The following is a 10,187-nucleotide window of genomic DNA, read 5'->3' on the forward strand; positions in this document are numbered from 1 at the left end:
CTAGACTTTTTAATTTTGTTCAACTCATCTCTTCAGATAGACAATCTTCCAACTATCTCTTCATCTCTGACATAAAGTGCTGCTAACATTCAGCATTAGATTGAAGGAGAAGAGCAGAGAGCCTGTCTCATACATGAAGAAATTCCCTGAAGTGTTTTGCACAATTTGTATGCATTGAATACTCTGTGAGTGTTCATTAAAGGAATGAATGAGAGAATGAGGAAAAGTCAGTATCCAGCTTTGCATCTACTCAGCCACTCACTAGCTGTGTGGCTTGGGAGAGCCATTTGATCTCTCCAACCTCCATTTCCTTACCTGGAAATAAGCGAGGGGTCAGATGATTCCTCATTTGCTTTCAATACTTAGGTTAGATATTCTCATCCACTTACTTTTGACCTACACCCAATGCAGCAGGGACTTAATGTAGGGCTTGCAAATCTTTCCTAAACCAGCAGCAAAATCCCTAAAGGGTGCTTAATGTGCATTTTTTTTCTAACTACTTCATACAATATCTTTAAACTAGGGCAAAGAAGATTTAATGAGGAAAAGTCAAAAGACTTTCAAGTTCCAGTAAGAGGAGAAGTTGTCTTTTCTGAGAGGTGCTACCAAAGCTTAATATTTTGGAGAGAAACAAAAAGCTCTGGAAGACAATTGTATTTTCATTCCCTCCCTGCAGAAAATATCTTTACATATCATATTGTAGTACTTCCCTGTTTCATCTAATATTGATAAACTACTCAAGTGCATTGACCAGGGCATTTTCAATTACTTTTGTATCCCAAGTGCCTAGATTAGTGTCTCGTAATGGGTGCTCAATAATGTTGAGCTACACTGTTAAAATGGAGGTTCCGAAAGACTTGAAATAACTTGCCAGGATAACTTGGCTAGTGGTGGTGTAAGATTATGAGACTATTTTCTGATTCCAGACACACAGCTCTTTCTAATATGGTGCTTGATTACACTGAGCCATTACCAACCTTTAATATCTGAGCAAAGACTAATTATCCAATAGTGACACCAATTATGAGGACCACATACTGAGTCATTTTGATGGATTTGAGATGCATAAGATACAAGCTGCAGTCAGGGTGGCTCTGAGTAGCCAGGCGTGGGTACAGAGATTCTCTGTCTCAGAAAGTTTGTTTAAACAAAGCAAGGAAGGAAGAGATGAGTAAAATCTCCAACGGCTTCTTAAAAATAAGTTTGCTGGAGTGGAGACTGAATGACCCAAAAGACAATTTGAATTTCAACCCTGGGTGGATGCTAGACTAGGTAAACTGATGTGGAGAGATTTTCTGTTACATTTTTCTTATACGCCCTTGAAAACAACGATTTTTTTTAAATCAAAGAAGTGAGGAATATTACCTAAGTCATTTTGGAAATGCTCTGAAGCAATTTCATCTGAAGCAATAATTACTTCCAGTATGTAATTCACCAAGAAATGTTGAAAACAGGAAAATAAACAAAACTACTGAGTATAAGAGCTAGGAATTATGTGAATCAGGATCACTTACTTAATTTCATTTTTTGATGTGACTAATAAACCAAATCAAGCATTGCATCTTGAATTCTGAAAAAAAAATGAAGCAAAACAAGTATGTATATATATAGAGTGCATTTTTTAAAGCATTTGACTTGGTTAAAATTTAATGACAGATTTACACTATGATTTTGGTGAATATTGTTTCAAATTATTATACATCTCTACATATTGACAAAAATTTTTATCTGACTTTTTGTATAATTTTAAAAGTAATTTGCTCTATGCTATTTTCTATTATTTATGTAAAAACTATAGAAAAAGTGTTTAGAAGGCTTTTTTCTTTCTCTTGTTACTTTTCTTTTAATTTGAAGATTTGATGAGTAGAGAGAAACCATGAAATTCATTTTATAAAAATATTTATTAAAATTCTTCAGAAATCGAAAATATAAATCATTGAAGTAGTCTTAAAAGTTATTAATTTTTTTTTCTTTTATATAAGGCAATAACATGCTTTTTGGTTGCTATTTCAATTCGGATGATACAAAATTTTTTCTTCTTTGAAAAAGAAGCAATTTAAAATGCAGCCCTATTATAATTTAAGTTGATTTGTCATCTTAACTCTGCTGTTCTCTTCCATTTACTACCTTTTGCCCAAATAGACTCAGGAAGCACGTGAGCCTACAGCTGAACTTCACTGTAGAAAGTCGTAAGAAAGGCCAAGAGCTGAAGCACAAGAGCAAGCAAGAAAGAAAATTCTCTGCAGGCTCTGTCTTGTGCTGGAGTTGCTACCTTTAGCCCACTGAATCACTGTGCTGGAAATTCCCACATTATTCATTCTGCAAAGTTAAGACATAAAGTAAGATCCTGACAAAAGAGCCTTTCCTTTGACCAGGTAATTCCAGTTTCTGAAGTTCACATTTTAAAAATAATCTAAGAGAAATAAAAAGCTAGAAGCACAGTGGTGCTCACTGAGATATTACCTCTAATAACAGAGAGAGGAAAATAATAAAAAATAGCCAATATGAGGAGAATGGTGAAATGAATGATTTGTGCTCTTTATTTGTAACACTCTAACAATAATGAGCCATCACACCTCCGTCCTTCACACAGGGTGTTCCTCGGGCTTGGCATGTCCTCACTGCTTCATATTTGTCCATCTGTCCCCCTATATGGGACCTTCTCTGATGGCCTTCAGTTAACCACCATCTTCTGAGTTTTCATCTCTTTCAACTGAACACATCTCTAGCATTGAACTTGGTGCGCATGTTTATATAGGTCAATCAATTCTTTAAAAATTTCAAATTCATTTCTATACCCATTCTCAGCACCTATGCACAGCTCTCAATAAGAGCCTGAGCACTCAATAAACATCAAAAGAAATGAATACTAACTAGATCTGTAAAGAACACTATGTGATCTTCAAAGTGAAAATACAAAAATAGGTGATAGATTATTATGTGACACATGAAATATAAAATAGTATACACATTTTGACTTAAAGTTTGTAAAAAATACATGAGGATGGTTATATGCAAAAAGTTACATAAGGGTAGTCTGAAAGAAGATGATGAATGACTGAAACAATTATCTCTTTCGAACTGCTTTAAAATTGTGCTCACTCTCTGTAGCAAATGCTGCTGCTTATTTTTTGTCCTTCACTTCAGGGCACAATGGCCCAACTTGCAACTCTCAGCTCCTGTATTTCTTTGTCTGAGGCATTGTCTGGTCATCTGAGTCAACTTTGTGAAATGTGTGGTAGGCTGAAAGTGTCAGAGAATGAATGTTTCTTCAGGAGCAGCTTGTGGATGGTAGTTGGTGTATAAATACCCCAGCTCCTGCTTTATTTTGAGGTGTGTCATCTACCGGTGCACAGTGTTCCTCAGAGGGATTATGCACTATTTACACACAGTGGGGAATTGTCTGATAATTCACGCTTTATTTGCTATCACTTCTCTACCACTCACTTTTCTACTGCTCTACAATTTCTGGTATTACCTCCTGTATTAGCTTGTTCTCCACTGCTATGAAGACATACCTGAGAGTAGGTAATTTATAAAGAAAAGCAGTTTAATTGGCTTATGGTTCTGTGGGCTGTATAGATTTCTGCTTCTGGGGAGACCTCGGGCAACTTACAATCATGGCAGAAGGTGAAGGAGAAGTAGGCATATCTTCACATGGCCAACAGGAGAGACAGATAGAAAGCAAAGAGGGAGATGCTACACACTTTCAAATAACCAGATCTCATGAGAACTCTATCCTGAGACAGCACTAGAGGGATGTAGCTAAACCATTAGAAACCACCCCCATGATTCAATCACCTCCCACCGGGCCCCACTTCCAACAACGCGGATTGCAATTCAACATGAGATTTGGTGGGGAAACAGAGCCAAACCATATCATCTCCAAAATTACAATGGGTACTTTAATCTTGTCTCAGGGTAAGTTTCTAAGATAACACAAATTAAGACACTCTCCTTTTTTTTTTTTTTTCCTTTTGGGATGAAGTTTCACTCTGTTGCCCAGGCTGGAGTGCAGTGGCATAATCAAAGCTCACTTCAGCCTCAAGCTCCCAGACTGAAGTGATCTTCCCACGTTAGCCTTCTGAGTAGCTGGGACTACAGATATGCACCACCACACCTGGCTAGTTTTTTCTTTTTCTTTTTAAATTTTTTGTACATTGCCCAGGCTAGTCTAAAACTGGGCTCAAGCAATCCTCCTGCCTTTGCCTCCCAACGTGCTAGGATTACAAGAGTAAGCTACCACATCTGGTCAACACATTCTCTAATAACACAAACATTAATAATGATGTTGCAAAGTTGATTAAAATGTAAATATTATTGGGAACGTGTAACACCTTAATTTCCAAAAGATGTTATGAAATTAATTACAATTAATGATTAAAGCTGGGCACAGTTTTTACACTTGATCTTAGCCAAGAGGCTGAGAAGTGATGGGCACAGTTTCTGTATGTTGTTCTAGTTTTTAATAGCTACCATCATCTGTATTGTCTTTCATCTCCACTGAGAATGTGAACCACCTAAGTGCGGGAATTTTGTCTGTCTCCTCCCCTCCATCATGCCATATATATCATGGAGAAAGTGCTCAACAACTGCTTGTGGGAAAAAATTACATAATTTAATAAAAGAAAAGAACACCGATTCTGATCTTCTCAGACTTATTTATTGCAAACTCTTAAATGTGTGATTGATATAGTTATTTCAAAGGGTATCATGAATCATTTTAAGCTTAATATCCTTAAATTAAAAGAAAATTATGCTCTCACAAAGTTTCTATTCAAAGAAGCATTAGGATACATTATATCAACAAAGATCCCTTCTGTAGATTGTTCCAAGGTAGAATTGTTTGGAAAGAAAATCAACATAAATACAATTACTTTTTAGATAATAATTTCCCAATTGTTTAATAATATTTTAGTTTTATTCATAAGAGCAAATTTAGACAAACAACTATTTAATTTTATTATCTGTACAGCTCAGTTCTACAATAGATTGTATACAACAAAAAATTTTCTGGATATAATTTTTGATAGTAAGAGGGCTTAAAAACATGATTAAGAAAAGTGGGTGGGTGCAGTGGCTCACACTTTCAATCCCAGCACTTTGTGAGGGCAAGGCAGAAGGATCCCTTGAGCCCAGGAGTTTGAGACCAGCCTGGGCAACAAAGCAAGACTGTTACTACAAAGAAAAAATTCAAATAAATAAATAATAAAAGTGGACCTTTTTTTGTAGGAATCCACACATTTCAGCTATTTGTGTAATATTAGACATATCTAAATAAATAGAAATATATGAATACATTTATGTTGTTATATACAGATATTTGGTGGTCTATTGATAGAAATTGGATACAATACAAGCATTTCTTTTACAGCATGCTTATGCATTACAGGAACTGGATTCATCATAATAAAATAATTCAGATGTTTCATTATCGTGATCATAACTGCTTGTTATAAGATTATTAGCAACACCACCTCCCAAGGATGAAAAAAAAAGTTAAATTCTGGTATATGAAAAGCATGGAAATGAGATCTTTTTATTTAGTAGCCGGTACCTCGTTAGCTCTTTTGTTTTTCTGTTTACTGATGACAGTTGTGACTGTACTACAAGCAGTAAGTCAAGGTCAGGGCCAACGGCCCAGCATGAGTATTTGAATCAAAGGACAAATGCGAAATTATTTTGATTTGTTTTTGTCAGCCTTGAGCATGCAATTTATTTTTTTAAAAATTGATAAAAACCAGGATTCTCAGGCTCCACCCTAAGGATTTGGATACAATAGGTCTGGGAAAGAGTTTAGGAATCTGACTTTTTACCGAGTTCCTCAAATAATCTTATGCAAGTGAACCTCAAACCACACATTGAGAAACACTGTTCCAGCCTCTAGCTGCCTTTTCCTCATTTAAAAAAATATATATATATATGATTTTTTAACAAGAGATTCTTAATGAATGCAGATATCATATATTATTGGAACACAGTGTAATGTGCTGCAGGCCTATCATACCAGTGTTAATAAGATTTTATCTGGACCCTTCTCACCCCAAGCTGTGGAACTAACAACTGCTTTGAGAAGCGTGATCAAAACGAAGAAGCTGTAACAAAATCTTTAAAAACAAACAAAGACTTATTTTTCAGTTTCCTTTAATTGCCTGTCTTTCATAATAATATATTAATTCATTGTCCACTGGATACTTGGTTTCTTAAAGGCCCGATGGAAAAATGTGAGGAGTCTTTGCTGTCTTGTCTTAGAAGCCCAGTGTTGGACTTTAACTACGTGTCTTGGAAACGAATGGTGCCATGCTTACTCCACGGAAGTGTTTCATGATATAGCGGGTGGCAAGTCTTAACCAAAAAATGGGAGTGGACTTAGACAGAAAAAGGGATGATGCCAACCTAGAATGTTGCGTGTTTTTAAAGGCAGAGATAATTCTAGAATGTTGTTTGGTGTGGGAGTGTCCTACAGCCAAGCCAAAGCCCACCTGGCTTCATTGAAATCCTTTCTTTTGGCCCTGAAAGCAACATTGTTTTCACTCAGTCCCCGCACTCTCTGCCCACAAAGTATTATGATGATTAATTTTTACTGCAATCATAAATATTTTACATATATGTACAGAAATGCCAACATCTGGCGGGGTGCAGTGGCTCATGCCTGTAATCCCAGCACTTTGGGAGGCTGAGGCAGGCAGATCACCTGAGGTCGGGAGTTCAAGACCAGCCTGGCCAACATGGCAAAAACCCATCTCTACTAAAAATACAAAAATTAGCCAGGTGTCGTGGCGGGTGCCTGTAATCCTAGCTACTTGTGAGGCTGAGGCACGAGAATCACTTGAACCCGGGAGGTGGAGGTTGCAGTGATCTGAGATTGTACCACTGCACTCCAGCCTGGGTGACAGAGCAAGACTCCTTTTAAATAAATAAATAAATAAATAAATGAAATGCCAACACTTAGTTATCTAAAATTTAAACACAAATAATTGTATAAATTGCCACCAGATGTTCTTTGAAGAGTCATAAGAAAAGCTACTTTGCTGAGTTCACTCCAGAATGTCAAAAAGATTATAAGCTTGCAGAATTAGTAAAACTAGGAAGTTAAATTTGTAAATTATTTTTTTAAATGAACCAATTCTATATTCTCTGCCTTTGAAAAAAAACTAACATTTTACCACATCCTGAGGCAAGTATCTATCCTCACAAATGGTTATAAATCAGTTTACTTTGGGAATATGTTACAAACAGACAAATCCTGAAACCATAAACATTTAAAGTTAAACTAAATTGTAATGATTCCTTAATTCAACCTCTTCATTTCACTAGGGCCTCCTCAGTATACCAAGGCCTAAGTTAATTGACTTGCTCAGGTCCACAAACCTCCAACTGCTAGTTATTCTTCTATTCTAAAACATAAAAACAAAATTAAAAGATAAAAAAAAATTTTTTCCCAAGAAACTATTTATTCTTGTGGCCACTTTAATCACATCAGCATCTGTAAGTGATCATTGTTATAGCCAATGTTTTTAATTTGGTGTCTTAATTTTGGTATTTCTAATTCAAAACATATTTGTATTCTATGTTTCTGTGGTTATATAAGATAGGAATAAAACTATGAAGAACTAGAAGGAACAAAGAACCTCAGATAGGGAGAAAAAAGGAAAACCTAAAATGTTATATTTTACATCCATGTTTTAGTAGCATGCTTCATTTGTTTATTGATTCATTCACTAATTTATTCCTCAAAAATGCTAGGAGTACAGAGATAATTATGACAGGCTCTCTATTACAGAATGCATTGTTTAGCCAGGGTCAGAAGGCAACAAATACTTGAAAAATGGCAGGTGCCGTGATGCGATGCAATAAAAGGAGCATGTTTAGGGCGAGGTGAGTTGAAGTTCTTCAGATTGAGAAAAGCAGAGGGCTAAATCTATCTGAGGGCTGTGGTCTATGTTAAAGCATGTGAGTGTGGATAAACTGGTCAAGTCAGGGAATGGCTGAAGCACAGTGTGTAGAGCCGGAGACAGGGTTGGAAACATGCTCTGAGGTCAGGTTATAGCCGAGTACCAAAGACAGTAACTACATATGGCTACTTTAAATTGAGAAGTGCTGTATGTATAAAATACACATTGAATTTTAAAGATTTAGTAGAAAGAAAAGAATGTCGACCATCTCACTAATAATGTTTTATACTGATTATATGTTAAAATGATCATATTTTAGATATGCTAAAGAAAATACATTATTAAATTATTTTCAGATTTTTTTATTGTTTAAAAATGTGGTTGCTAGAAAATTTAAATCACATATATGGCTCACATTATATTTCCATTTTAGTGGCATTATTTTATGGACGATGGTAATGTACTCAAATTGTAGACTTTTAAAATTTACTTTTTGATTTTAATTCTGTAGTACTTCAAAGTTGCCAATATCATAATTTTACCTATCATGATTTAGGTTGTATCTTTTAAAAAAAACAGTTTTTCTATATAAACAAATAACACTATCAAATTGTTAAATACAGATAACTCTTTAACATTGTCTGTTGTTCAGTCTATATTAAAAATGTCTCAGTGGTCCCCAAAATGTCTTTATAGTTGCTTTGTCAAAATCTGGATCCAATCCGGGACCACTATTATATTTGTTGTTATGGTCCTTGAACCTGTTTTAACTTAGATTAGCTCCTTCCCTTCCCCTTATTTTTTGGCAGTCACTAACTTTAAAGACCAGTGCAGATACCCATGTTTTACCTTCTGGGTTCTCTGGTTTGTTTGTATTGTTTAGCTTCTTTCTTTATTCTTTGTATTTCATATCAAATGTGAATTAGACCTATAAGCCTGAGTGGCTAGTAAAACATTTTTTTCTTTAATATAACACATGCAATATTGGGTACATCCCGTTTTTCACTTCAAGAGATAATACATGTAAGATTTCACCATGATTAGTGGTGCCAAGTTTGATCATTGGATTGCAGTGAGAGCAGCTTCATTCCCCCAGTACAGAGTTATAATTTTCCCTTGGCAACCAGGACGCTTTTAATTCAGCGAGTACTGTAGTTAGATCTTCACTGTGGTAGTGTAGATTGTGGGAGGGACTAAGAGAAGAAAAGAGAAAGCAGTGAGACTATCAAAGTTATTTACTATAGTTGTCTACAAAAGAGAGAGATGATGATGATCTTACTCTGAGCACCCTGGGTACTATGCTAATTTCTTAGCATGTGTTACCTTTTAAAATTCTCATACAGAGCTGGGTGCAGTGGCTTACGCCTGTAATCCCAGCACTTTGGGAGGCCGAGGCGGGTAGATCACCTGAGATCAGGAGTTTAAGACCAGTTTGGCCAACATGGTAAAACCCCGTCTCTACTAAACACACAAAAATTAGCCGGGCGTGGTGGCAGGCACCTGTAATCTCAGCTACTCGAGGGCCGAGGCAGGAGAATCACTTGAACCTGGGAGGCGGAGGTTGCAGTGAGCAGAGATCGCACCATTGCACTCCAGTCTGCTGGACAAGAGCAAGACTTCATCTCAAAAAAAATAAAAAAATAAAAATTCTCAAACAGGGCCGGGTGCAGTGGTTCATGCCTGTAATTCCAGCACTTTGGGAGGCCGAGGCACTTGAGGTCAGGAGTTTGAGACTGGCCCGGCCAAAATGGCGAAACTCTATCTCTACTAAAAATACAAAAAGTAGTCAGGTCTGGTGGTGCATGCCCGTAATCCCAGCTACTTGGGAGACTGAGACTGGAGAATCGCTTGAACTTGGGAAGCAGAGGCTGCAATGGGCCAAGATTGTGCCACTGCACTCCAGTCTAGGTGACAGAGCAAGACTCTGTCTCAAAATAATAAATAAATAAATAAATAAATAAATAAATAAATAAATAAATTCTCACACAGCCCTAAAGGATAGTTTTCTTATCCCCATTATCTGTCCAAAACTGAGATTCAGAGAAACTGAATAAAGAGTCTACTCTCACACCAGCAGTGGCAAAATGGTGGTTAAAACTCAGCTCTGTCTGATGTAAAAATCCATGTGTTGAACCACTTTCCTGTGGTGACTGCGTAACAGTTTGGTTTGAAGGGCTATGAAGGTTATGAACGTTTTTCTTAATTTGGTGACCAATGGACTACTCGGTGTATGGAAGGAAATAACTCTGAAGGATCTATGTCTGATGATTAGAGTATGATTTTGTTGAATTT

The 10,187-nt window shown here is 36.4% G+C and overlaps 1 pseudogene; it reads right to left on the reverse strand.

Annotated features, from left to right (window-relative positions):
* Positions 1-4,283: 4,283 nt before the first annotated feature.
* On the reverse strand, positions 4,284-4,435 carry LOC119619896 (U2 spliceosomal RNA; annotated as a pseudogene).
* Positions 4,436-10,187: the final 5,752 nt, after the last annotated feature.

Source organism: Chlorocebus sabaeus, chromosome 25 (assembly GCF_047675955.1).
Source record: "Chlorocebus sabaeus isolate Y175 chromosome 25, mChlSab1.0.hap1, whole genome shotgun sequence".
NCBI lineage: Eukaryota > Metazoa > Chordata > Mammalia > Primates > Cercopithecidae > Chlorocebus > Chlorocebus sabaeus.